Source organism: Equus caballus, chromosome 10 (assembly GCF_041296265.1).
Source record: "Equus caballus isolate H_3958 breed thoroughbred chromosome 10, TB-T2T, whole genome shotgun sequence".
Taxonomy (NCBI): domain Eukaryota; kingdom Metazoa; phylum Chordata; class Mammalia; order Perissodactyla; family Equidae; genus Equus; species Equus caballus.
Genome location: NC_091693.1, coordinates 76385935 through 76413661, shown reverse-complemented (window position 1 = coordinate 76413661; position 27727 = coordinate 76385935). Strand labels below are relative to the sequence as shown.

Sequence of the window (27727 nt, the reverse complement as noted above, 5' to 3'; positions counted from 1 at the left end):
TGGATGGTGTTGAATATGGTTGCTGTGAAGTCAAGCCCACCCAGAGTTGCTGGGGTACTTATAGTTCCTTCCAGGTGATTGATTTATGTGCTGGGCTCTTCCTAGCCTTGAGATCAAGAGCAAGTCAGTCCTTTCAATCTCCTGCTTAGGAGTCAGAACAGCAGAGTGGAGTAGGCTACTAATCTGGCCTCTGATGGGGTTGCCCATAGTAAGCATGGAAGACGGTTTCTAGAGAGGTTCACAAAGCAGGCAGCTTTGTGCTGCAAAGGCCTGGGGTAGTTTTTAAGCAGGCCAGAGGAGAGGCTCTGCACACTCTTAACTTCCCCCACCTAACGCAAAGCAAGAAGGTGACAGATGCTGCCTGTCTGAACCCAGAGTTTAGTCTGTCCGGATAACTTAAGACACATTGTAGTATCTGCCATTTACTGAATGCCACACACTGCTCTCAGTGATTCACACACAACAGTTCACTCACATCTCACTGAGCCCTATAGGTTCGCACCATTATACAGACGAAGGAACTTGTTTTTTTTTTTTTTTTACAAAGAAGGAACCGAGGCTGTGAAAAGTTACTTGCCCAAGATGACACAGTAAATGTCTGAGCTCTAATTCATGCTCTGAATCCTAGGGCTATTTTCAAAAATGCTGAAGGGACACAAATGAGTTACACTTGATAGTGTAGATTTTCATTTCCATCTTCATGAAAAATGAATGATTATTACACTGTAACTAAGTAAATAAAATTTCCTTAAAGCCAACTTCATGAATGTTTTATTTAAAGTTCTACTATGTTTCCAACATATTTCTGTTCGTGGAAGTTGGGGGGTTGGGGAATAGCCTTGAATACAGTGCTCCCTTTCCCAGTACTGTCCTCCTTGTGTTGAGCCAGGGAACGGGGAGTTCTGTCCTTCCAGCTGCATTTGCAGTGCTTACCACTAGAGGGAGGGGTGAGACCGTGGAGAGCAGCAGCAAGTCGGCTAATGAACTCCTTGGCCACTTCAGGCTCTTCACTGGCAGCTGCAAGTAGACAGCGTGAAACTGGGGAGCTCTTTGTTAATAGAAACGTATGTCTTCTTGTTATCTGAAACGGATGATTTTGCAACCCCAGTAAAGAGAAGAGCCAGGTTGTGCCGACTTCCCGTGAGAAAGGCTAACGTGCTAGGTATCCTAGATTTGAACTTCAGCACTATTGACATGTTAGACCAGATAATTCTTTGTTCCTAGGGGCTGTCCTGTGCATTGTAAGATGTTTAGCAGCATCCCTGGCCTCTACCTACTAGACATCAGTAGCACTCTCCCCAGAAATGTGACAGTCAAAAATGTCTCCAGACCTTGCTAAATGTCCCCACGGGCAAAACTGTCCTGGGTTGAGAACCACGGTCCTAGAGATCCAAAACCTCCTGAAGACCTGAGGCCTCAAGGACAAATAAAAGATCTCCTCTTCCTGGTGACTGGGGAATCCACAGGTCTTCTGGATCTGGGGTTCTTTAATTCAAGGCTATGCATGGAAATGATGAAATTAGTTCCAGTCCATAAATGAAGTGTAGATAAAGGACAACACATATACAACACCTGGCAAAGTAGCTAAGGAAGCAAGAAAGAGTTTCAAACTTTACAATGAGAGAGAAAAGACTAAGAACTGGATCCAAAGGGATGAACTAGAGATGATGTTAGGCAAGAAGGAGTTATCAGGCTCAAGAAGCAAAGCCTGGGGGCCAGCCCGGTGGCGCAGCGGTTAACTTCTCACATTCTGCTTTGGTGGCCCGGGGTTCGCCGGTTTGGATCCTGGGTCTGGACATGGCACTGCTTGGCAAGCCATGCTTTGGCAGGCGTCCCACATATAAAGTAGAGGAAGATGGGCACAGATGTTAGCTCAGGGCCAGTCTTCCACAGCAAAAAGAGGAGGATTAGCAGCAGTTAGCTCAGGGCTAATCTTCCTCAAAAAAACCAAAACCAAAATCAAACAAACAAAAAACAAACAAAAAAATAAAAGAAGCAAAGCCTCCCACAAAGGGAGAACTCTTAGGAGATATCTGCCTGAATGGGAAAGAGCTGTTACGTTCTTTGAGCCAGTTCAAATGCTTGTCTCCCAAACCTCCTCTTCCAGTATTTTCTGTCTCACTTGACAGTACTGTTATCCTTTATATAATCAGGCTGGAAATCTTGGAGTCATTCTTTACAGTCATTGTCTTTGGGAAGCAAGTGATTTAAGTGCAAATTTTCCTGTCTATTAGAGACATCCACGACTCGTAGGACCTGGGCGACATTGAGGGTTGTAGCAAACATTCTCTGCACATTCCAGCAGGCTGGCAACAACTTCCTTACTTGCAAGCATGCTGGCCACAAACAACCCAAAAGAAGTTTAATCAAGAGGAAAGGACCCAACAAATATTATACAAGAGGAAAAAACCAAACCGTTAATGCACACCTTGTAGAGCATATGAATTCAAAGCCCCTTGTATGTTCTGTAACACCATCTAGAAGCTCTTATACTGCCAAGAGCTCTGTTTTTGACAAAAGTGATATCCACGGGTCCTCGGTCTTGACTGTTCCAGGTCACTGGTTGGTGTTCCTGATGGACTCAGGTCCATCCTCTGATATATATAGCTTTGTCTAAGCAACACATTCAATTCTCAAGAGGCCATTTGCAGAAAGAATAGTGTGTGGACCAATCCCACTCAGTGATGAACTCTGGTTAAAAAGTAGGGTTTGTTATACCAAATCACTAAAAACCATTAGACTGACACATTCAAGGGCATCTGAATTGAATACAGTTGCATTGTTTTACTGGAGTAGGTGCCATAGCACACAGGACTCAATAAATGTTTATTAACTCACTGAATGAAGAAATGAATGAGTAAATGCATGGCTACATTCAGAACTTAGAATATTCTAGTATTAACATGTTTCCTCTAACATGGAAACACTTCTTTTTTGAGGACTTGCTTTTGTTCCAGGAAGCAAAGGAATTTTAATCAGAGGATGGTGTTGGCACCTGTCTAGCTTGCTTTTATCAGCTGAAGCACCCATCCTACAGGAGGTTTTAGTGTTAACCACTAACAGCTCAAATTTTCCCTGTTCTTTTCACAGAGAATCGCCCTAGGTCAAGTGGCAGCCAGGAGCCAACTCACCTCCCTCAGAGACTATACACTCCCAACCTTGGCCAATGACTGACTGACGAAAATCCAAAGGTCAGCCCTTATGTTTCAAGGTGAGTCAAATCTGTGGTGCAGTTCATGTTCCAGAGCTTCTTCATGGGGTCAGACTAAAGCTATTGTTCAGCTGAGACTACATCCCTACTGAGCTTTATTTTTCCCTGCCTTATTCCTCTTCCTTCACTCCCTTTCTGAGAACAGTCCCTCAATAAATCATTTGAACAGGAATCTTCATTCCTGGCTCTTTTTCTAGGGAGATGACCTAAGGCAATCATTGATTTCATACTCAGGGCAACCAACACCACATGTCAACATTGATGTTGTGGAGGACTAGAATTGGCCACCCCAAGATATGTCTCTTTGGCATGAGGATTATTTTGGGCTGGTTACTTTTAAAAACTGCATACAGGAAAGAAACCCTGAAAAGTAGAATTTCATCTATAGACAATGAGACCAGAAATATCTCTTTGTTAAGAGATATTTACATTGTAAAGGAAATCTCTATCTGTAAAGGTGTCTCCCTCTCTGTACTAGGAAGAAGGGGGGGATGACTTTATCTATAGAAACTCTTAATCAATGCAGAAGGCAAGGACTTAAATCTGCATAATAATTTTACTCTTGTTTACTGTACTTGTCTGGTAACCTCCTGTAACTGGCTCCTCCCAGCTCCAACATCCTCCTTTGTCTTTAGCTGAAGATGATATTTAAGGTGGTGGCTTCAGCCATTTTGGCAAGTTGCTCAGGTTGCCTGAACCTCTCCCATGTATACATGTTATAAAGCTCTTTAATTTTCTCCTGTTATTCTGTCTCATGTGAATTTAATTCGTTCTCCGGCCAGAAGAACCCAGAGAGGGTAAAGGAAATGTCTTCCTCCCCTACAATGTCTTTCCCAAACTTTTCAGAAAAAAATGGATGGCACAGCATCCCAATCACAGATAACTCTTCTCCAGTTGTTTTGAAGTCACCACCCTCATCTTAATTTAAGGTTTCATTTAAACTCAGTGTTATCAGTATAAGTCCTTGGGTGAAAACAATGTAATGTTAAGACTTTAGGATTGGTATTTGTAGAATGGTAGAATACTGTAGCTGGAAAAAATCTCATAAATCATCTTGTTTAACCTCTTATTTTACAAATGAGTTGACTGTGGCCCAAAGACAAAATTTGCTCAAGGTGATACAGTTAATAAATGACAAAGCTAGCACAGAACCAGATTTCCAATCTCCCATTATTATGCTTTCTCCAAATCTCTCTGCTTCTTGTTAGTAACTGTGCTTACATGAGAGAATCTTATAAGTTGGATGCTATGCAGGTATTCCTCTATCTTCTAGGTCCTTCTGGCTGGCCTAAGAATGAAATTGACATGAGACAGAATAAAAGGAGAAAATAAAACAAAGTTTAATATCATGTATACATGGGAGAAACCCAGGAAAACTGAGTAACTCACCAAAATGGCCAAAGTTACCATCTTAGCTAAAGACAGAGGAGGATGTTGGGGGTAGTGGCTTGGGACTTCAAAGTGGAGGAAGGCAATTCACATGAAGATGGAAAAGCAAATGTTTGATAAACAAGTGTTTGCTGGGCCATCTATAGACAATGAGACCAGAAAGAGATCTTTTGATAAAATGGCCCCTGCTAGATGCCTTCCTATCTACCTGACCTAGAATTATCTATGGTGATAGCTCCTTCCTGGGACAGGTCCTTCTATCTCAAATTCTTTTAGGCAGTTATGGGGAAGGTCAAAGTTTCTTTCAGAGTCTTTTGTGCTTAAAAATAATCAAGCTAAAGAGATACGTTTTGGGGTGGCCAATTTTGATCCCCCCCACAAAGAAGTTTGAAGAAATGCCTTAAGCTCTCAACATCCATGAAATATTATTTTAAACAAATTTTAAGAACAATGTAACTGTAGGGTGACTACCACATAGATCTTTACATATTTAATCTTCTATAAAACTGTATTGAATTTTCATGCTAGAGATAGATAAGTTAATAAGACAAGATCCTATCTTCAAGACGTTTTGTAGGGGAGACTGTCAAGTAAACACTGGGGCTACACTAATATTATAAGCAAGCTGTGGAGCCAGAGAGAGAGGCAGTAATTAATCTCATCTGGCAGAACCAGGGAAAGCTTCCCAGAGGAGATAGCATGTGAGACGGTTCTTGACGACTGAGTAGAATTTTGATTAGTAGAGAAGAGAGAAGGACGTTATAATTAAAAACAATACAAGGAGCAACAGCAGAGAAATAAGAAAGTTCGGGGTATGGAGATCCTTCCCATGTGGCTGAAGTAGGGACTTCTCTGGAGGAGAGGCCAGGACCTTGACTGGATGCAATTACTGTGAAAGGTCTGGGATGCCATACTCAATGTTTTGTCTCCTAATTGTAATGCCTCTCCCTTCCTTCCTCCAATTTTCACCTCCCTATAAATTGTTTAATTCTTCTTTAGTTCTCACCATGCTGAATGCTTCGTAATATGTGCTTAAATTTCATTAGAGAAGGGAAAGAGGAGAAGAAACCTGTAGCTTTCATCTTCATTGCCTTTCTTGGGCACTAATGAAGAGAAATAGGATACAAAATTGGGAGATAAAGCTGTAGCTTCAACAAAAAGATTAAGCTGTCAATCCCTTAAGTAACGAAGAAAAGAAACTAATATATTGAGCATCTACTACTACTACTAAATATGTTAAGCACTTTAGAATTGTCTCCCTTAATTCCTGCAAATTACTCTGTGAGATATATAGCTGTAATTGTCTCAAGTATAAAGATCAGAAACCTCAGGCAGCAGAATTGAGTAACGTGGCCAAGGTCAGACAACCACCTTGAGGCGCAATCTCTGTATGGAATGTTCTGTCTGTGCCGCCGGCTTCCCAGAAAACACAAACTGTGCACATGACGGGCTGGAAGTACAGCATCAGAGAGTCAGGCTCTTGTAAAAGAAATAACTGAGAAAAAAAAAGAGAGGCAGACAGCAAGGCAAGATAGAAAGACTAATAGAGGTAAGAAAGAGAGAAAGGTTAAAAAGTGACCATAAAGATATGCTACAAAAGCATTGGATTATATTATTCTCTCTACCAAGATAGTTAAATACACAAATGTTACACCTCTCAAGAATGGAAAAAAATTCCCAGGAAAGCGTTAGGTAATTTAAAATATATATACATATATATTTTGGTCTTTATTTCACATAGGCTTAAATTATGAAGTGAAATTCAACAAAAAGAAGACCTTGAAAAGAATGGTCACAACTTTTGGTAACAATGTAAAGGCCTTTTAAGAATTCAGCATCTAAAATGCTTTAAAAATATTCCCAATAAAATATTTACATTTCAAACTATTAAAATCCTTTATTTCTCTTAAAGTGAAATATTAAATTATTTTGAAATGCTCTCATCCATATGTATAATAATGATTAATAATTTATTTCCTGAAACATTATTTTTTCCCCTGTGGATTAGCATTGCTAAGTTAAACTTGACTCTGGAATGCAATGGCAAATATTAGATTTCGGGCACTCAGAGGGAATTTTCTACCCACGCATGGTGGATAAAAACACATTCTACTATTTACATATATTGTATTTCTTCTCTGTCCCACTTGGGAAAACAAAGCCTATAAATTGTATTTATACCGTTAGCAATGGAGTCTTTGTTTAGTGAACCTTATAAAGCATCAGGTGTTTTTCTCCTTGGGTCCTTAAACTGAAACTTAATTGTCCCGTGTCACATCTGTTCACATCAATCACGTTACATTATTTTCTTTACAATGTGTTCTTCGAGGTGATAAGATTGATGCACTAAGTGTGATGGATCAGAAAGGTCTGTCAGGCACAACAGAAAATTTCAGAATCTCAGGCCTTCAGGCCAAGGATCTTCTGTTTATGCATAACTTGGTTTAGAGTTGAATTTAGGAGGGCAATACAGTTCACCAGATTAAGAATTTTTGACAGTGATTCTTGACAAACTACTCTTTGATGATAAGGAAGAAGTATGAGTAATTTGCTAGGGCAGAGTTAAGGGTAAGGAGTCATCGCCCTGTGGTAAATCAGATAAATTCAGGAAGGAATCCATGTGGAAAGGGATTTACAGTTGGAAGACTCGGTTTTGAATCCCAGCTTCTCCGGTTCCAGTTACATGACCTTGGAGAAATCACTTTAATTCTCTGAACCACAGTTTCTCATCTGTATCGTCTGTCACACAGAATATTGTGAGAGTGACAGGGAAGAATATATCCAACCGTAGGTTGTAAATTACAAAGTTTTATAACAAGAGCCCACAGTTTTGTTGAGGGCTTGCACTGAGTATGAATCAAATTATTTTGAAACACACACACAGAGAATAGCTGTTAAAATAATTAAGTCCTGGCTGCCCAGGAGCACCTCAAATTGTAAAAGGAAGTGAAATGGTGGGTGGAGTAGAGTGCCTCATGCCCAGAATCCTCATACATCTAATAACTACTTTTCTGTTTTGACCATCCATACATTCAAGCAGTTGTCAAGTCTGAGTGATCATTCTTATTGAAAATATGCTCTTGTCAGCTGATATATTCTCCACTTGTATTTTCACCAGAGGTTTACTGTTATTATAAACCTTAAACTGGGAAAGCTGTATCAATGTTATTAGAACTCTCGAAGTGGGATTATGGTTTGGAATTTTCTCTTTCCTACATTCCATTCTTGCCAAGGACATCTGTTCAGAGTCTATCAGTGACTTTAGGTTCCTCCCTGACTTGTTTTCATAGGTGACCTGCTGTAAAATAACTTTTAAGTTTTTTAGCTATCTGTAACTGTGGTTTTTTAAAGCTAATTGTATCTGTCAGGAACATCAGACATATGGTCCTGAGCAGAATAAAGAGCTGCCTCATTAACCAGAGGCTGGGGTGGGAAAAGAGAGGGAGGGACTGAAGAGTCAAATGTAGGGAGAAGAACCCTTGCTACGGAATCAAGATCCTTGTATTTGGCAAAGACAGCCAGCTTTCTACTAAGGTCAAGCGTAGTCAACATTGCCCTTCTGTTTTCAGCTTTAACCTTGGCAATGACATTCAAGTTCTCTGTGCTTCAGTCTTCTTGCAGATAAAATCTTCACTTCTGCAGCTAAACCTTCTGTATTTTGAGCTGACAGATTGATTCCACTGCAACTCAAATGTGCAAAGAAAAGAGTAGCTTTAAGTCTCCCAGATCGTGAGAAAAAAAATGTAAACCAATTTTAACCCAAATCAGCTTGAAACAGTAGAGTCCAATAATTTAACTTTTCTCTTTAGGTAACTCAGTTTACCTTGCATTACTCAGGTTCTTTTCGGATTCTGCTCCTCCTCTAGGTTCCTTCCAAGGTGGCATCCTTTGGGAGGGGATGGGTTATTGGACCTCAGGATATTGAGAGAACTGAGGGAAACAGGATCTTCTTGGTCTCAGGCTGATCCTTAGGAGCGCACTGGCTGGTTTGTTTCCTTTCTGGGCTGTGTCCATTGCTGAACTCCACTGCTGACAATTATGGCGATGAGCTTGTTCTCTCTTGGCCCTCAGCTCGGTGAGGACCTGGAGTTCTCTCCATATTGACTGGGTCCCACCTTGGCACTCCTTAGTTCTGTCTAAACTTCTAAACCCCAGTCTGAGTGTTCTGTTCTTCCGTCTCCAGCTCTGAGAACCCTCATCCTCACAATAACAGTCCCCCTGACAAGCTGCCAGCTAGAATTCAGAGCTGCTGCTACGTTTACCTGGCATGGTTCTGCCTCTGGTTCTGAGAGGTGGGTCTCCTTTTAAAGTTCCAAAGATAGAGAGAGGCCAGATCTCATGCATTTGGAGTTTACCCAAGTTACTTGCTTTCTCTGGAAAGATTGGAGAAATGAGCTCAGGATCCATGTTTTACATCCTGCACTTCCTTTCTCCCTCTTCTTTCTTCTCTGCTTTCTTCTCCCCGTCACCTACACCAGAAGGGAAGGGCTTCCCTTTTCCTGACTCTATTTTGTATTCTCCTTCTGTAATAGGGCAGCAAGATAGTCTACCCATTATAAGGAGAAGGAATATTTTTTCTACTCTGTGGGAGAAATCCTATGATCTGGTCTATCGAATTGAAAGGTTTGGATTATTAAATGTATACCTAATATTTGTTAGACCAGTATTCATTACTTGCCTTATTTTTCACCATTTAAATAAAAGTGAGCTGAGCCATATAGTAAAATATGAGCATCTTCTCTTTCCTACACAAATTTTGTTCCCTGCTATTAATTATTTTGCTTTATTGTTTTTCTTAGATTTCTTTGTAATCTAAGAAAGCTATGTTTTTCTCAGATTAGGTACTTTGTAATTCAAGCGTGTATCAGTCTGAGTCTCATCAGAAAAAAATAAACCACTTCCAGTATTTATAACAAAGGGAATTTAATGCAAGGAATTGACATGTAGGCAGAAGCTGAGAAGCTGAAAGAGGACAGTGGAGTAACTAAAAAAATTAGCAACAGCAGAAAGCTACCAGCATCTCTAGGCTAAAGAGAAAAAAGAGGAAGGTGGTATTGCTGTACCCTAGGGTCTGAAGCCATGATGTCCAGGGAGAGCTGGAATCAAAAAGGAAGCACCAATATTGCTGAAGAAGTTGCCCAAGATAAGGAAGGAAGGAAATAAGTAATCTGATTTTCCTTGCTTTCTGTCCTCTAAACTGTCACCAGTGGCTTCAATCATAAGATTCTTGCTGTGGTCTGTTTGAGTTTCCCCAAAACTCAGATGTTGAAATCCTAGCACCCTATGTGATGGTATTAGGAGGTTGGGCCTTTGGGAGGTGATTAGGTCATGAGGATGGAGCCTCATGAATGGGATTAATGCTCTTATAAGAGGGGTCCAAGAGAGCCCCCTTGTCCCTTCCACTATGTAAGGATGGTGCAAGAAGTCCATGACCCAAAGAGGGCCCTCAGTTGACCATGTTGGCACCCTGATCTCGGACTTCTAGCCTCCAGAATTGTGAAAAATAAATGTTTGTTGTTTATAAGCCACCCAGTCTGTGGTATCTTGCTATAGCAGTCCGAACAGACTAAGACAAGCCAACATAGAAGGCTGAGAAAGTCAATCTCCAGGGACCATCCATCCTGAAACACAGAATCGAGCAGGAGAATGGCAAAGCAGGCATCTGAGAGCAAGCAGGACCAGGAATGGCACAAACCAGTGTTCTAAAATTCCTCTCAGGATTTTCAGGGGCATGGGGGGGCTCTAGCCAGTTTATCTTTTGGAAGCAGTCTCTCCTGGAGGTTCTGAGGTCTCTGACCAGTTCTATCTGGATTGGACGTCTACTAGGCTTGGCTCAGAGTGGTGATCCTGGGATTGCCTTTCACTTGACAATTCCTTTTGCCTCTTACTTTGTAACCACAGGCCCATTTAGAGACAGTTCAAATAGACCCCATCTTTTATCTACAGAGTGATTAAGAAATTGTCTTTCAGAAATAGCCAGAGCATGCGCAAAAGAAGAAATCTTGATCTGAAATGACTGTGGAACCAAAGATTTTCCTCCTTATGGAACCAAAGGACCGGGACATGACCGGAACTTAAAAGTCAGACTCTTATCAGAAGCAAGGGGTCTGTCATTCGGGAAGATCCAGTGGTAAACTTCCATCCCCACCTTTCCCTGAGTGTCAGAACCTTACCATAAATGCTTGAAGCCCACCAATCAAAACCTGCTCTGCCAGCATTTCTGTGTGCCAGCCTGCTCTCCCTAACCTCTTAAATTTTGCCCCAAATCCTGAATCAAGGAGACAGATCTCGGGATACACACACTCTGTCTCCCTGCAGATCTATCTCACAGAATAAAGCTGATTTCTTTTCCCAAAAGCTGATGCTGTAATTAATTGGCTTTTTTGTGTGCATCAGGTAAGAGAACCCTAATTTTGTGCGGTAACAACTTGAGCCGGATTTTCTATTTCCCATAACCTACATCTTTGTCTTTCTAGGTTTATCTGTTCAACCGTTGAAATATATTTTCCAGTCCTCTTCCATTTCTCTTCTTGAGAAATGGCACCCACGGAGTGTATTTTGAGGCCTTTAAAAACTGGAAAATATCTAAATATCTTTATTCTATCCTCATGTCTGTTTGATAGTTTGACTATGTATGAATTCTAGGTGATAATTCCATACATACCATATTACATTCTAATAACAATTTTTCCTTAGAAATCTGAAGGCATTATTCCATTGGCTTCTGTCTTTCACTGGCTATTGAGAAATTTAAAGCCATTCTTTTGTGTGTGTATGTCTGTGCGTTTTATTTTGATTTTTGAAATAGGTAATATGTGCACGGTGCAAAATTCAGAAGTGACAAATTGCAAACTGAGAAGAGAAAAATAAGTCTTCTTCACGTTCTTTTCTCTCCAGTCAACTGGTTTTCCACCCTCAGAGTTGCAAGCACTATTACCAGCTTCTTATAATATGCAACTTCTGCAGATATTCTATGTACATCTGTATCTATATTCACATATCAATTAGATCAAAATAAATTCTCTTGCACAGATTGTGTATTTGTGTGTTTTAGGCATTGCACCCTGCAAGAATCAGTCTTTTGCTCAGATATTGGTTAAAAGAGAAACACTAAGGCTTTAGTACAACAATTCCTGTTAACCTAGGTCATATGTTCATTGATGCATCACTCAGTCTCTGCTATATATCATCAGCATTGTAGATCTTATCAACACAAGCAATGGTCCTATTATTTTCAAAACGTTATTTGTTCACCATAAAGGAAGACTATCTATGGATACATAGCACTTTACATATTCTTGCTTTCATACTTTTGAGCCTGTCTTCTCTTCCTGGTACATCTTTACTCCCTTCAGCATCACCTAAGAATTCTCTTCACTTCTCATATTTGTTCTGTCCTATGTATTCTTCTTGGTTTAACTTCTCTCATGGTTTGAAATATATATTCGATATTCCTCCCTGTTTCTGGCACAGATCTCCTAAAAATCCTTGGGATTTCCTGGGAAGAGAGCCATCGAGGTGTCTTTTGTTATGTTAATGAGGTGACTTTTGGAATGCACCTTTCCCTGGGAGCTGGTTGCCCTGGAGCCAACCATGTGATTAGGGGGTTGGAAATTTCAGTCCCATCCCTCTGACCTCTGGGGAGGGGAGAGAGGCTGGAGGTTGAATCAGTCACCGAAAATCAATGATTTAATCAATCATGTCTAAGTAATAAAGCCTCTAGCTAAAAAAGACAGCCTTCAAAGAACTTCAGGTTTGGTGAACACATGGAGATTCAGAGAGAGCAAAGAGTGGTGTACTTGGAGAGAGATGGAAGCTCCGCGCCCTTTCCCCATACTTTGCTCTTTGCATCTCTTCCATCTGGCTGTTCCTGAGTTATATCCTCTTATAATAAATCAGTAATTTACTTGGAAAATGTTTCTCTGAGTTCTGTGAGCCACTCCAGCAAATTAATTGAACCCAAGGAGGGGGTCGTTGGATCCTCAGTCTATAGCTGGTTGGTCAGAAGCACAGGTGATAACCTGGACTTGCACTTGGCTCTGAAGTGGGGATGGGGAAGAAGTCTTAGTCTTGAAGGACTGAGCCTTTAACCTGTGGAATCTGCTGCTATCTCCAGGTAGACCGTGTCAGAATTGAGTTGAATTGTAGGACATCCAGCTGGTGTCTGAGAATTGTTGGTGTTCTGGGGAAAAAACCCATATGTTGGAATTGTCAGGACTTTTACTTGGGTTGACCATCTCCCTAGTGGCTTCCTGAAAGGGTGAGTGAAGCTACCTACCCTTCAATTCTTACTTGACCAGGTGAAAAATTTACCTTCCTACTTGAATACGTATAGAATTGTATATGGGAAAGGATTTTCCTGCAAAATTTAAAGACACTGCTCCATTATTGAGGTTTAGAAGTCTAAACCCATTCTTATTTTCAGTCCTCTGTATGTGACCAGATTTTATTCTTGAGAAGCTGTTAGGATCTTCTCTTTTCTCCAGTGTTGTGGAATCTTAAATGGTGTGCCTTAATGTGGGTGTATGTTCATCCATTCTGTTGGACAGTGTATGAAACCTTTGAATCTAAAAACTCTTCCTCCAGTTCTGGCGACTTCTCTTGAATTATTTCATTGTTAATTGTTTCCTTTCTGCTTCCTTTTCTCACTTAAACACCTGTTTTTTCAGATTTTGGATCCTCTGGATTAGTCTTCTATTTTTTTAAAAAAAATCTTTTCTTGTTCTATTTATTTTCTTGTTCTACTCTCTGGGGATGGCTTCAATATTGTGCTTCAGGTCTTGTGAGGAATTTTTCATTTTTACTATCGTATTTCTAATTCTCAGGGCCCTTTTTGTTGTTTGAATATTTGCTTATAATAGAATCCTGTCCTGTTTTGTGTCTGCAGTATTGCCTTTTCTCTCTCAAAGGAGATTTATGATAGTATTTTAGGGCAGGAAGCTTTTTCTCTCTGTTTGCCATAAGCTGGTTTTGTCCTCTTTAATGGTTTTAGGTCTTTCCTATTAGAGGCTTTCCCCAGATGCTTGGTCAACACACATAAAGAGTGAGGGGTTAAAAAGCTGAGCACGTGAATGGGGTTTGTGGACTCTCTAAGTCTAGAAATGCTAAGAGATTTGTCCTAGGGATTAGAACTAAATAATTGTGGGAGGAGCTACAGAAGTGGACTGGGAGGGAGTCCTGGAAGGGAGGGACTGGTGGATCAGAGGAAAAGTCACTAGCAAGTTCTTCTTCAGACACTGAGGTGGGTGGACAAGTTGGGATTTCTACGAGAATCTAAGAAACCAAGTGTGTTCAACCACTAGAGTGAGGCTCCAAACAGGAGCTCAAGGAGAGGCCTGTGGGGAACTGTTCCCTCAGAACTGTCTCTGCAGGTTTGCCCCCAGGTGTCTGGGGGGGGCGGGGCCTGGGAATGCTGTTCGTTACCAGGGCCTGTGGTTAGGAAGAGGTGCTAGATGTAGAATTGAGGAGAGGGAGAGACAAGCTGGAGACTGCCAGGGACTCTGAACTCCCTGGCAGGATATTTAACTGCGGGATTCTCGAGAGTAATGACCACTGATTAACTTTCATCCCCAAATTTCCTGCAAGTTTTCCTCGTGGCCAGTTCTAACTCAGAACCACACAGAGAAAGGGAAATGTAGCTCCCAACTTAGCCAAATTGGCAATGAACAATATCGCCTAAAGACTGTGAGTGTAATTGTAGGGTAATCTGAGAAGTTCAGTCTCTTTTGGGGCTGGTCCAGTACCTAGAGGAGACTCTACCCATTTCTGGCACAAAGGGTGACTATCTAGCTGCCTATGTCTAGCTGTTAAGGGAGGAGGTAGCTAAAAGTGTGACCTCAGCCTTGAATATGCAAATATTCATGTACTATCTTTGTTTTGAGTATGTATTTCCTGTCCCAGCACTGGCTTCCAAGTCTAGAGACCTCTGTTTATTTCTTCATAGAATATATGCCCAGTTATCCCCAAGGTGTAGCTGGGGATTATCTCCCTTACTAGTGGTTTCTGTGATTACCAATTCCTGAGCATTTGGGCAATTCCGTAATTTAAACCTCTGTTGGCTTTTAGCTGCCACCTCTGCTAGTTTAAGATTAATTTTTCTCAGGTTTTCTGAGTCTTTTCCTGCTTATCTATTCATTTTCTAGCTTATAAAATTTTATAGCTATTATCTTTGCGTCTATTCTCCTTTTAATAAGTTTATGCTCTTAAAAATCCTTTATTACCATTTTGCTGTGATTTAAAGAAACAGAAATAGATGCATATGTTCCATGTGCCATCTTTGACTGGGAGTTCACACAAATTTATTTTATCATTTTGTAAATAAAAGTGATTACATTAAAAATTCGCATGGCCCATAGTGGGAGTATTCAAATAGAAAGTGGCTTGAGCCCAGAGATCCTAGATTTTTTTTTCTCACTCCCTACTCTGCCTATGGAATAATGAAACAACTAGATCTGAAAGCTGACCAAGTCAGGAAGATATGTCTGAGGCCACAGTATGTACTAGAATCTTATTTATTTCTTCATTCAACAAGTATATTTTGAGAAACTATAACATTTTAGGCATTGTTTTAGGCTATAAGGATACAGAAATAACAAGCAGAAAAATCCCTGCTCTTATAGAATTTATGTTCTAGTAGAAGGAGACAGATAATAAGAAAAATAAGATGATTACTTTAAAGAAAAATAAAGTAGGTAAGGGGACAAAGGAATGGGATTTTGCTATTTTACGTAGAATGAACAACAAAGGCCTCTCTGGGAGCTCACATTTCATCAGAAACCTGAAAAAAGTGAGAGCAGTGGGGACAGAGAGTTCCAGGCAGGTGGATTGGGGTTGTAGGGCATGAGGAGGTTAGATTGGTGCAAAGAGTCTCACAGGTAAATTGCATTGGTGAGGCTGTGACTGTTGGTGGGTTTGACGGGGGAGGTTTCTTAACAGGATCAATGGCAGTCTTGTCAGTTCCTTCTTTAGTCACAGCTATGCCCTCAGAGGAACAGGATTGCCCAGAGCATGAGAGTTCAGGGAGAGGATTTCATTCTCCTTGGTGCCAGGCAAGAGCTGAGGAAGCAACAGCAGAAAAGATAGCCTGTGTCTCTTCAAAGCTTAGTGTGAAGTCCGGTATTTCATGAGGCAGTTCAAGCATGTCCGTAAATTCTCCCGAGGACGGCTGTGCTTCCCAATGGTCTAAGGACCCGGAAGGAGACAAGCTGAACTCAGCAATCTTGGAAATGAACCACTGATTTGTTCACTGTCTTGTGATAGGAAGAGGGCTATTGTTTGCATCTGGTGAGACCAGAGAGAAAATATGCTCTTTCCTCTGTCTTAAGAGAGAGGAAATATCAAAATAAGAAACCTGGTCCATCAGAAAAGATGAACAAAACAAGCAACTGCTGTAGCTTCTATCACTTTCTACTTTGTCCCTGTTTGAAGGAGCCTAACAGACTGAACAGCCAAGGGAGCTCAAACATGAGTGAAGGGGAAATGCCAACCACTTTAGCAGATTCACTAACCAGAAAGGTGAAGACCAAGCTAAAACCCAATGGCTCTCATTGGACTAAAAGTGATGGGAGAGGCGGAATTGTCCTTTAAAAAGAAAGCAAGGAAGGCTTCTGGGGACAAAATTATAGCGTAAAAAAGACTTCCTAGAATTATGAATCATGAATTTTAAAAAATCTCATTAGACTGAAAAAAAGAATGGTCCCAGTTGAGACATAAATGAGTAGTTTGGGAGATTAAGTGCAAAAATAAGCCATAATGGAAAAAACAAAACAAAACACAGAAGGAGACAGAAATCATGAGGAAAAGAGAAGAGACTTGGAGGACAGTTTCAGGAGTCAGAACATAATACAATTGGAGTTCCAGAAAGAGAAAAAAAATAAACAGAGAAGTAACAAAGAGAAAATAAAATAAAATTTCCTTTGTTGATGAAAGACCACAGACTTACGTGGTTCACTGTGTTTCAGACAGGATTCATTGAAAAGGGCATGACGTGGTGATATTTCTGCATTACAAGAGTAAAGGAAGTTCTTTCCAGAAAGAAAAAAATAGGTTGACAACTACTATCACACTTCTCATCTGTAGTATAAGAAACTATCACCTAGCACGTAATGACAACAGTCTACTGAGAGGAAAGAAGTGCCATCGAAGAAGTCATTCTTCAGTTTGGCCATTCACCTGTGGCACCAAATGAAGGACATTTTAAATTTATAAGGATTTAGAAATAAAACAGTTATATAGCTAGTCTAACAAAAATACTTTAGGAAGCATTATTCTATCAAATGACAATGGAATTATAAGAGAACTTTCAAACTTGGGCAAGAAAAGAGGTGAGGAAAGAATGAGGAGCAATGAAATCACATAGAGAGTTACAAATCTTAAGGAATTAGTATTATTGCTTAGGAATTTGTAATAGAGTCATGAAGGAAGGATTTTTGAAACAGAAGAGACAAACTGTAAGAGAAATTCCAATGATAGCCTGGAATCCAAAAGTTTAAATTGTGTAAGAGAAAAATAAAGTTGTGGATGGAGTGCGATGCTGAGTGGCGAGTAAAATATGCTAAAGATTTTCTTCAGAGGGCTGGCTGAACTGAGTGAATATCAAATAATTCTAGAATTTTCATCTTGTTATGGAGGAAGTAATCAAGTAAGGAAATGTGGAAGAGATAATTGATATTTTATTTTAAAATAATAATAGAGAAATCTGGTTTAATTATGTTTCTTAGGAAGATAAAAAGTATTAGAACTGGTAAGTATAATAGACCTTATCAGTTAAGAAAGAAGAAAAAAGAGAATGAAAATGTAATTTCCTATGTCAGTTAAAGGAAGGAAATTCGAGAAAAAAATAGTTAAGTATGAACATAAAATAAGGCAAAGTAACAAAAAATGATCAGTTAAAACTTATATCAGTTCTCACAATTAAAAGACAGGGAATTATCAGTGTGGGTGAAAAAGGAAATCTAGCTAAATATATTTCAAACAAAGTGGAGGGAAAAAATTAAACACAAAGAGCCAGGCAAAATTATACCAGGCAAATGAAAAACCAGAATAAAGCAGATGTGGCAAAATTAGAACAAGACCAAGTGAAAATTCTAGGCCAAAGCATTAAACTATGCAATGATAAAGCAAAAAATGCATGCACTAAATAATATTATCAGTGAAACATACAAAGCAAAAACTAGAAGTAATGTGAATATAATTTTAAAAATGAAGAGTTGTTTGACAGAACAAGATGGAGATAGACTATGTAAATAATACAAGCAAAGCTCATTTCAATAGATTTAGTCATAGAACGTTTTACTCAACAGGGACTACACATTCTCTCATGTACATGGAACATTTGTAAAAATTGATCATACACTTCATCAGAAAAGAAGACAAGGGCTGGCCCAGTGGTATAGTGGTTAAGTTCAAGTGCTCCACTTTGGTGGCCTGGGGTTTGCAGGTTTGGATCCTGGGTGCGGACCTAGCATAGCTCGTCAATCCATGCCGTGGTGGCATCCCACATAAAATAGAGGAAGACTGGCACAGATGATAGCTCAGCGATAATCTTCCTCAAGCAAAAAGAGGAAAATTGGCAATAGATGTTAGCTCAGGGCTTACACTCCTCACACACACACACACACACACAAAGCCAAAATATATTTTAAAAATAGAGAATTTTTTTCCTTTTTTTTTTTTGGTGAGGAAGATTGGCCCTGAGCTAACACCTGTTGCCAATCTTCCTCTTTTTGACATCAGCTAAAGTTATATTTTTATTCTTATTTTAAAAAAAGAAAAGTGTCTTATTTTGTGTTCCCCCAAAAGCAGAGCCTAAGACAAGGTCTTGGTGGCAAAGAGTTTATTTGGCAGAAAGTAGGAGTGTGGCAGTGTGGAGAGCAAGATGAGGAAAGAGGAAGAGATGGTAGATACAAGTAAGACGTGTGATCATGGCTGCTGTTGTGAGGGATGGCGTTCATGTCCAGGGTGGTCTCCTGAAAGGCATGCAGAAAACACCTTTCCTTCCCTTGTAATTCTCCACAGGAAAAGAATAGTTTTATTTAAAATTCAAATGGAAGAATAAATAACCAGGGGTAAACAAGAAAAATATGAAAAAGAACAATGATGGAGAAAGTGCTTTACTAGATATTACCCCTTGCTATAAAGCCACTGTAACCAAATCAGTAACATATTGGCATGAGAAGAAATAACTAATGAGTGTCATAGATAAAGCATTCAGAAATAGATACAAGAATATACAGAAAATTAATATATTACAATAGCGGTATATTGATTAATTGGGTAAAGTTTTATTTATTTAATATATGATGTTAACATAATGGGTTATTCGTCAAAAAAAACCCAGGACTTCTCTCCCATCCCATATTAAAACTAAATCCAAGATTGATTAAAAGTCTAAATGTTAAAACAAAGACAATAAAAATACCAGATGAAATTATAGCAGAAAATTTATATAAAGTGGCCAGGAGGATCTTTCTAAGTAAGACACAAAGAAAAAGTAGACATATATGTCTTCTCAAAATTAAAGACAAGTTTTATAGTAAATGATATCCCAAATAAGTTCAAAAGAGAAAATATGATTTGGGGGAAAATATTGTAGTAGCAATTATAACAGCAACTAATGTTTAACTAGCACTTGCCATGAACGAGGCACTTTTCTAAATGCTTTACATATATTGAATTATTTCATTCTCACAATAACTCTTTGCAGTAGGCGTGTTATTAACTCCATGCTATATATCACATAGAGGGATAATACTCCTAAAATAAAAATATCTCCAAACTTAAGAAAAAACAGAGACAATCCGGTAGAAAAAGAAACATGGGCACAGACTGTGAATGGGAAAACCACTAAGAGGAAATCCAAATGATAAATAAATAAATGAAAAGATGCTCAGTCTCACTGTTAGTCAACAATGAGAGGACGTTTGTCATTCACCAAATTGGCAAAACTCTAGAGAGACATCCAGCTTGGTGAGGATGTAGGGACAGAGTTACATTGTTAGTTGGAATGCTAATTTCCCACTTTATGAAAACTAAACTTAGAAAATCTGTTTAAATTAGAAGTACCCATACATCATAGGGAATCTACTCTACAGAAACAAAAGCATGAGTGTAGCAGGATATCTGTAAGAGATATTTATTAAATTGTGGAGAGGGTAAACTGGAAACAACCTGAACAGGACCCATAAAGTTATGGCTGAATAAACTCTAAGATTTCCATAATACAGAATTTTGTGATGTTTTATAAAGAGTTGACACTACATATTTATCTGGAAGGACGTTTATGCATGATGTGACATGAAGTAATAAATTTAAATTCCAGAGTAATGTATATAATATAATTCACTAAAAAACCATATATATGTGTATATATATCCTTATGAGCCAGCCCTGGTGGTCTAGTGGTTAAGATTCGATGCTCTCACCACCACAGCCCTGGTTCATTTCCAAGTCAGGGAACTGTACCACCCATCTGTCGGTTGTCATACTGTGGCGGCTGCGTGTTGCTGTGATGCTGAAAGATAAGCCACCTGTATTTCAGATACCAGCAAGGTCACCCACGGTGGACAGGTTTCAGTGGAGCTTCCAGACACAGACAGATTAGGAGGAAGGACCTGGCCGCCCACTTCTGAAAAAATGGGCCTTGAAAACCCTAAGAATAGCAGCAGAGCATTGTCTGATAGAGCACTGGAAGATGAGAGGATGGTGCAAGAAGACCGGGCAGCGTTCCGCTCTGCTGTACACGGGGTCGCGAGGAGTCAGAATCGACTCAATGGCACTGACAACAACAAATGTTTTTATGACATGAAGAATGGTCTGAAGGGTACACACCTGACTGTTAATAATGTAAGACAGAGGAGCAGCGTGATAATTAACTTTATCTTTATATATCTCTGTACTAGTTCACCAATCACCATGAGTACGTATTTCTTTTGTCATTAAAGATCCATGTATTATAATAAAAATTGTTTAAAATTTTAAATTGCTATTTTGGTAAGAGCAGTTAAAAACATGTTAAATAAGAGAAGGCTGCCAGTGCTTGCAAAAGGACCATAAATTGAACCAGACACACTTACAGTAAGATGAGTACTTTTTTCTAATAAACTATTTCTCAGAAGAGTTTTAGAATTACAGAAAAATTGCAAACATAGTACAGAAAATTACCACATACTCTTGAGCCAGTTTCTCCTATTATTAACATCTTACATTAGGTACATTTATTACAATCAGTGAACCAATATTGATAGGTTACTATTAACCAAAGTCTATACAAATGTATAAAGTCTTGATTCACATTTTCTTCATTTTCACCAAATGTCCTTTTATTGTTTCAAGGTCTCATTCAGGATACCACATTGTATTTAGTTGTCACATTTCCTCAAGCTCTTCTTGGCTGTGACAGTTTCTCATACATGTTTTTGATGACTCTGACAGTTTCGAAGAGTATTGGTTAGGTATTTTGTAGAATGTCCCTCAATTATAGTTTTTCTGATATTTTTTTCACTATTAGACTGGCATTGTGGGTTTTGGGAGGAAGACTTCAGAGGTAAAGTGCTATTTTCATCTCATCATATCAAGAGTGCATACTATCAACATGACAAACTATTGATGTTGACCTTGCTTACCTGGTTGGGGTAGTATTTGTCAGGTTTCTCCACTGTAAAGTTACTCTTTATTTCTCTCTTTCCATACCGTAGATTTTGGAAGGAAGTCACTATGCACAGCCGACACTTAAGGAGTTGGAGTTATGCTCCACCTCCTTGAAGGCAGAGTATCTACATAAATTATTTGGAATTCTTCTGCGTGAGAGATTTGTCTCTTGTCCCCAATTTGTTTATTTATTTAATTATTAATTATGTTAGTATGGACTCATGGACATTTATTTTATTTTGGGTTATAATCCAATACTACTTTATTTGGTTGCTCCAGTTGTGCCAGTTTTGGCCATTGGGAGCTCTTTCAGTTGGCTTCTGTGGCCCTTTGACATACTCCCATCATTGCGAGTTTGTGTTTTATTTTGAACACTTCCTTTCTGACACAAGATGATCCAGTTCATGTTGTATATTGCCCACACCAGTCCCGGAATCAGCCATTTATCCAAGGATCCCTTGTTCCTTTTACTAGAGAATGATCTTAGAAACCAGATCTGAATGTTAGGTGTGCTCTTTGCTTTTGGGATGTCATTGTTTCTAGCCCCTCTCAGCAGATAAAACAAGGAAATGCATATGTGTATACACACATATCTACACATATTTCTATACGTAACCATCTGTATCTATATGAAGCTAAATATGTATTCATACTGATGTCTCCAACTTTAATCCATTACCCCATGGATCATTCTAGCCTCCTCTCCTTGTGCATCTGTAAACTCTCACTCCGACAGTGAGACACCTGGCTCCCACCACCTGCCATCTATATACTTATTTTTTCATTTCCAACACACATGCATAACCGTATTAGAATTGTTGACCTACACTTCTGTGGAGAAAAATTTTATCAACTAGAGTATAGTGCTTATATACAATTTCTTTTGCCTTTAGTCTTACAGACTCCACATGATTTTCCCTCATCATCTACGCTTGTTTTTTAATTTGTTATTTTGTGTCTGTTTGTTTATCACATTATTTCAGATCTGCACTTACATGGGATTAATGTTTGGAGAATTTCACTCAGAAGTTGTACAGTTCTAGGGCTTGTCAAAAAGAGAGATACTTTCCATTTGGGGTTAGACTGCTTGTTGAAACTGTTATATCACAAAGAGAAAAACAATAACAAGTCCTCAAGATATGGACACCAGCCAAAAAAGTTTCATTGTCCCTTTATTCTATCTCAAGTCCAGTGATAAGCGATATCCAGATATTACCTGCAATGTTCCTGCCCTCTGCTTGAAGGTGGGATTCTTTAATTTTCCAAATGGTTTGGGGTTCCAGAGGTGGGAGTGAATGACAAAGGGCTTGATTGACACCTACAGCAGAGCCTCCACCAGCAGGACTGGGTTAATGTCAGAAAGGGGGAAGGTGTTCCAAACCCTTTCATTACTTTCCTCAGGGAAGAAATTGTGGGCCCGTGGTGAGACCCACTCACAATCCTCATATGTCGTTTGGGGCACTGAGGGCAAGTGTCTCCTTATCCTTCACAGAAACAGAAAAGCAAGACTGATACCTAAACAAAGTTCTTTGAGCTGAGGATTTACATGCAGGAAACTCTCTTCCCCAGCACAGAGAGCAGTCTATATTCTAGGAAAGGGTCGTGGGTCCTGACAGTTCTTTGAGCAAGAACTACAGACTAGTCCGTTAATCTCACCTACTTCCCATGTGAAGAAAAAAATCATTACATGGTGGTAGCAGATAGAGCAAGTTCCCCAAATGAGATTTTTCTGAAGGTCTCCCATAAGGCATTCATCTTTCTGCACTAAAAAGATAACTCACAAAAAAATCCACAAGATGTTTTCAGAGTCAACTAAATAACTTTGTGGATGAACTCATCTACACGTTGAAAAGGTCTTGGGTTTTGAATTCCACATTAGGGAGTCCCGTGGAACAATGCAGTGGGATGGTTTGGAAATCAGCCTAGTCTAGGTGGTTCTGGAAACATCCTCTTAGAATGCTACGAATGCTCTCACCATTCTTAAAAGTGTCCCTTAAGTATGGTATTTGGAAGTGACTTAGGTTGTTGTTCCATGAGAAAGTCGTTTTCTACTTAATTCCCTATGGAAGTGGCAATTTTATTTCAACAGCTACAGAGACAATCCTGGTAAAACCTCAGTACAGGTCATCCCCAGGAGAATTATCTTTTGAGAGAATGAAGGAGAGGTTGCTCCATAGCTATCCCATCAGGATTGTTACCATGGTGACCATTGGATATACTTGTCCACAGATTGACCCTTTCAGTGTCTTGCTGGGACCATTTCCACATTTCTGTTACATGCATTATTCTCTAAGATGACCATAAATTTTAACTGACATCTGTGTTCCCAGGGTTCACAACTGTCAGCCCTTTTATGGCCCTAGAGCAACAATGAGGAAATCTGATACAATTTTCTCAGGAAGAAACCTAGATTCAACAATAGGACTTATATCTATTAGTTTAGCCAAATATATACAGTATATATTAAATAAATTACAATATGTAATATATAATTATCTATCAGTCTACTTATCATCACTCTCTGCAGAGAGCTTCCATCCTCTGTACTGTACATGGGCAGAAACTAAGTTCTCCTAGAAGCCCTTAGTCAAATTTCCCCTTTATAAGTCTGAAACACCCTGGCACTGTATTTTTCCCTCACATAAGAAAAAAAGGCAGAAAAAAGTGACTTTGCTATTTTTTTCTCAAATAAGTGACACCAAGATTTACGTGTATATTACTCAGTAGTAACAATGGCAGATCTAGCCAGAAAGGAAGGTGAGTAGATGGGTTGGGGTAGAACATAAACGAAACACAGTACAAAGTATATTATTTATATTATTTGTATGAGAATAGGATTGTTTTGAAATTCACATTGTGAAAATTGATTTCCTTATATATGCTTTGTTATTATGAAATAATTAAGTTTTCCTGTTTGGGCAAGTACCAGTAGTATAATGCTTTGTAGTTTATAGATTAAATATAAGCTTTGATTAAAGATATAGTATAACATAGAGGTTAAAAACACAGGATCTGGAACCAGACTGCCTGGTTTTGAATACAGCACCACTATCTACCTGCTGGTGTTGTGTGACTTTGAGCATGTTATTTATCTTTTTCCTGCCTCAGTTTCTTCTTTGGGAAAAATAAGGAAAAACCTAGTTCTACATCAGAGTTATAGTGAGCATATAAAATTAATTAATACAATCAGCCGCTTAGAACAAAGCCTGGCACAGAGTAAGCACTCAGTAAACGTTAGTTATGCATTATTTTGGTCTTATCATGCCACAAGCTGCTTTGATTTGTGTAGTAATATACTTTGGTTTTAAATATTTTCTCATAAACTTTTCAGTCCTTGTAACCAAATAGAAGCTGCAGAATATATCAGCTTCCTAATCATCTGGTTTATTATGTTATATAGCTCACAACAACACTTGGAAGAAATTGAAAAATAAGACTAATTTTCTTGGGAATTGCAGGTTAAATATCTACACTTAGTGGAGCAATAATCCATAATCTATATTATAATCCACATAGAGCTAGACCTCGTTGCTCTCGCTCTGAAAGCAACCTGAACACGGTGTGTAATTGGAAAACAAAAAAACATCATACAACAGTTCTAAAAATTTGGAAAGCAACTAAATTTACCACTGTCTCCCTGAAATACACCAAAGAGGAGTTTCAGTCATAATATACAACAAAATTGGTTTAAATCTTCTTTTTCACCCATCTTCCTAGAGCCCTGTGCCACATGGTAGAGCAGCTCACCCTGAACTCTAGCCTCAGAACACCTCAAAATATTCCCTCAAGCCAGATGAATTGACCCTTACCTTTCTTGCTCTCTTTTCCTTTATTTTTTCTTCTTTTTCATAATTTTCTTCTACAAACAATTCTTTGTCATTTCCAATTTAAAGCAATCTAACTAGCTCAAACTCGTTTCAATTCTTCCCTCACCTGGTACCCTGATCCTCACAAGACCCAGGAGTTTAAGAGGCAAGAGAGAATTATTCATAGTGAGTAGAGAAAGAAAGAGAATATGAAAATATTTTAATGTTTTTCTGCAACAAATGGAGTTGTAAAACAGGAAAAAGAACCATAACATACTATAATACAGACATATATAAATATGTAGTATTTATTTTTCAACCCTTGCTATGCTTACTATTCAATGGCACAGTAAGTATGGAAAAATAGATATAACTACAAATCGTGGCCTCTTTAGACATATAGCAAGCTTTGTATGACAATCTATTTTTAGAAAGAAAATAAAGACCTATTGATTCTAGTAAAAAAGTAATGATATATTACACCTTAAAGTAGTTACATATTAGTGGTAGGTATATTAAACATGTGTTTTGAATAGTGTCCTTTGTTTCCAGAAGTTGACAAAAATAATATTAAAATTTTGTTTCATCAGAATATTTAGTTGAGCTATCCTTTTTTAATCTTTGAATTATTTTTGAATCTCAGATCATTTTATTCCTTATTTTGTTTAAACAAAAATGAGAGAATGGGGAACTTATGTCTTATTAGTTAAGTGATTTTTTTTAAATTCAGGAAGGAAGAATTTTTGCTAATTTGAAACATTCTGTTGAAACATGAAAGAGAAAGAGAGGGTTAGAATAGCAATACTGAACAGTACCAAGTTCAGTAACCCTTACTTTCCAGTTTCTCTTATATAGCTTACTGCTGATAATCCTTTCATCACGAGAGAGCAGAATCAAGAGTGGACAATTTTTTTTTGGTGCACCGTTCCTGGAAGTACTGCAATACCAGGTCGATGCGTGGAGTGGACGGAGCAAGCAAGCTCCTATTCCATCTCCTTGTTCCAAAAATCCATTTAATATATTGTCCTTGGATAGAGGATGTATCAGATATTAAACTGATAAGAACAGATACTACACTTGATCTTAGCCAAAAGGCCTAGAAGCGGTGAGTGGATAATTTGATATAACATTTAGTTATTATCAAGTGATAAAATGTTTGATTGCTTTATATTGCTGTCTGACCACACCCAAAAATGAGTATTTAAAGTAGGAATAATTTTTGAAATAAGTTACAGATGGTGAAGTCATTTGAAAAACATCTGAAGTTTAAATGAAGATAAATTAATAGTTGAAAATACTCTTCAGGGCCAGCTCTGTGGCCGAGTGGTTCAGTTTGGGCACTGGGCTTCAGCGGCCGAGGGTTTCACCGGTTCGAATCTTGGGCGTGGACATGGCACCACTGATCAAGCCAGGCTGAGGCGGCGTTCCACATGCCACAACTAGAAGGACCCACAACTAAAAATATACAACTATGTACTGGGGGGCTTTGGGGAGAAAAAGGAAAAATAAAATCTTTGAGGAAAAAAAATACTCTTGAAGTGAAAAATCTAGGGATTTCGTCGTCAGGATGAAACTGACAGTTCTTTTGGTTCATATTTACAAACAACTTATTGAAGGGCTAAGTACAGGTCTCTCCGAGCATTCATTTGAATATTTAGAAGAAAGTTATGAGCTATGTTGTTATTCTCTACCACAGGGAGGCATTTTTCTGAAATACACTGATCCTCTGAAATAAAAATGTACACAATCAATACCAAGAGTTTTGGAACCTCAGCCTAACATCTGACTATTTGCTGCAGATTATTACATCTTTCTCTTATTCAAAGCCTTAACAGCTAGGTATCAGAATGAATTATTTGTCTTGACTTTTTGCCTTAGAAAACAGTTTAAAGTAGATCTAAGGATTAGACCTTCAGGGAAAAATAAATCATTCAATTTTTCTCTATATAACTTGTTTCCAACACAAATACATATTAACAGTTTCTCATAGTGAGTATAAGTAGTGCTTTATATTTAACTGTGAGACAAGTTGGCCCAGAAAAAAACTAACGTTATTTCATGAGAGGGTAAGTTCTCATTTAAGTACTATTATAAAATTCAGCAATTTAAAGAAAATTCTGTTACCCTTAGCCAGTTGTCAGATGACGTTAAGACTTATTTCACAGGGCCATCCTTAATTCCTGTTTGTAACATTTAGTAACTATTGAAGATGTATGCAAAATATAAAGTTGTGTCGCAAGTTACACTCATTACCACGGTCATTACCACAGGAGTGACAATACACAAGTTAATACAATTACATTTATGCGTCTCTTCTCTTGGCCGCTTTTTGCACCCATATGAAATTGCTCTTCTGTAATACTTAAAGCAAAGGGAAGCAAAGAGTTCCACATAAGGTGGACAGAGGCAATTGTAAATTCTCAACTGCCAAGATTAACTACAGGCTTTGGTTCTGCAGAAAACCAAACAGCAAGATACTGAATTAATAGCAAGCAGAATCCTGGTTGTCATTTACTCTTTACCCACGGTTCTCTGAGACTGTCTTCTCTATACTGAAATGCATAGAGAAGTAGCCGATGGCAGAGTATTTTCTTGACTGGGATCCTGATCCTTTCTTTAGATCTACCTAGTGCTGCTGAAAAAGAAATCACTAGTCTTAAAAAAAATTTGCCCT

The 27727-nt window shown here is 38.7% G+C and overlaps 1 long non-coding RNA gene and 1 other non-coding gene across 2 annotated transcripts in view; one reads left to right on the top strand and one right to left on the bottom strand.

The window, feature by feature from the left end:
• LOC138915828 (uncharacterized) overlaps positions 1–20579 on the top strand; it is a 40427-nt gene extending 19848 nt beyond the window's left edge. The window contains exons 6-7 of the long non-coding RNA XR_011422156.1: positions 3091–3211; positions 20139–20579. This is a non-coding gene — a long non-coding RNA (uncharacterized lncRNA). The remainder of the gene's footprint in view (positions 1–3090; positions 3212–20138) is intronic.
• A 5386-nt stretch (positions 20580–25965) lies between these two features.
• Positions 25966–26160, bottom strand: LOC111775507 (U2 spliceosomal RNA). Its single transcript, XR_002811215.1, has one exon. It is a non-coding gene; the product is annotated as a U2 spliceosomal RNA (small nuclear RNA).
• Between the last annotated feature and the right edge of the window lie 1567 nt (positions 26161–27727).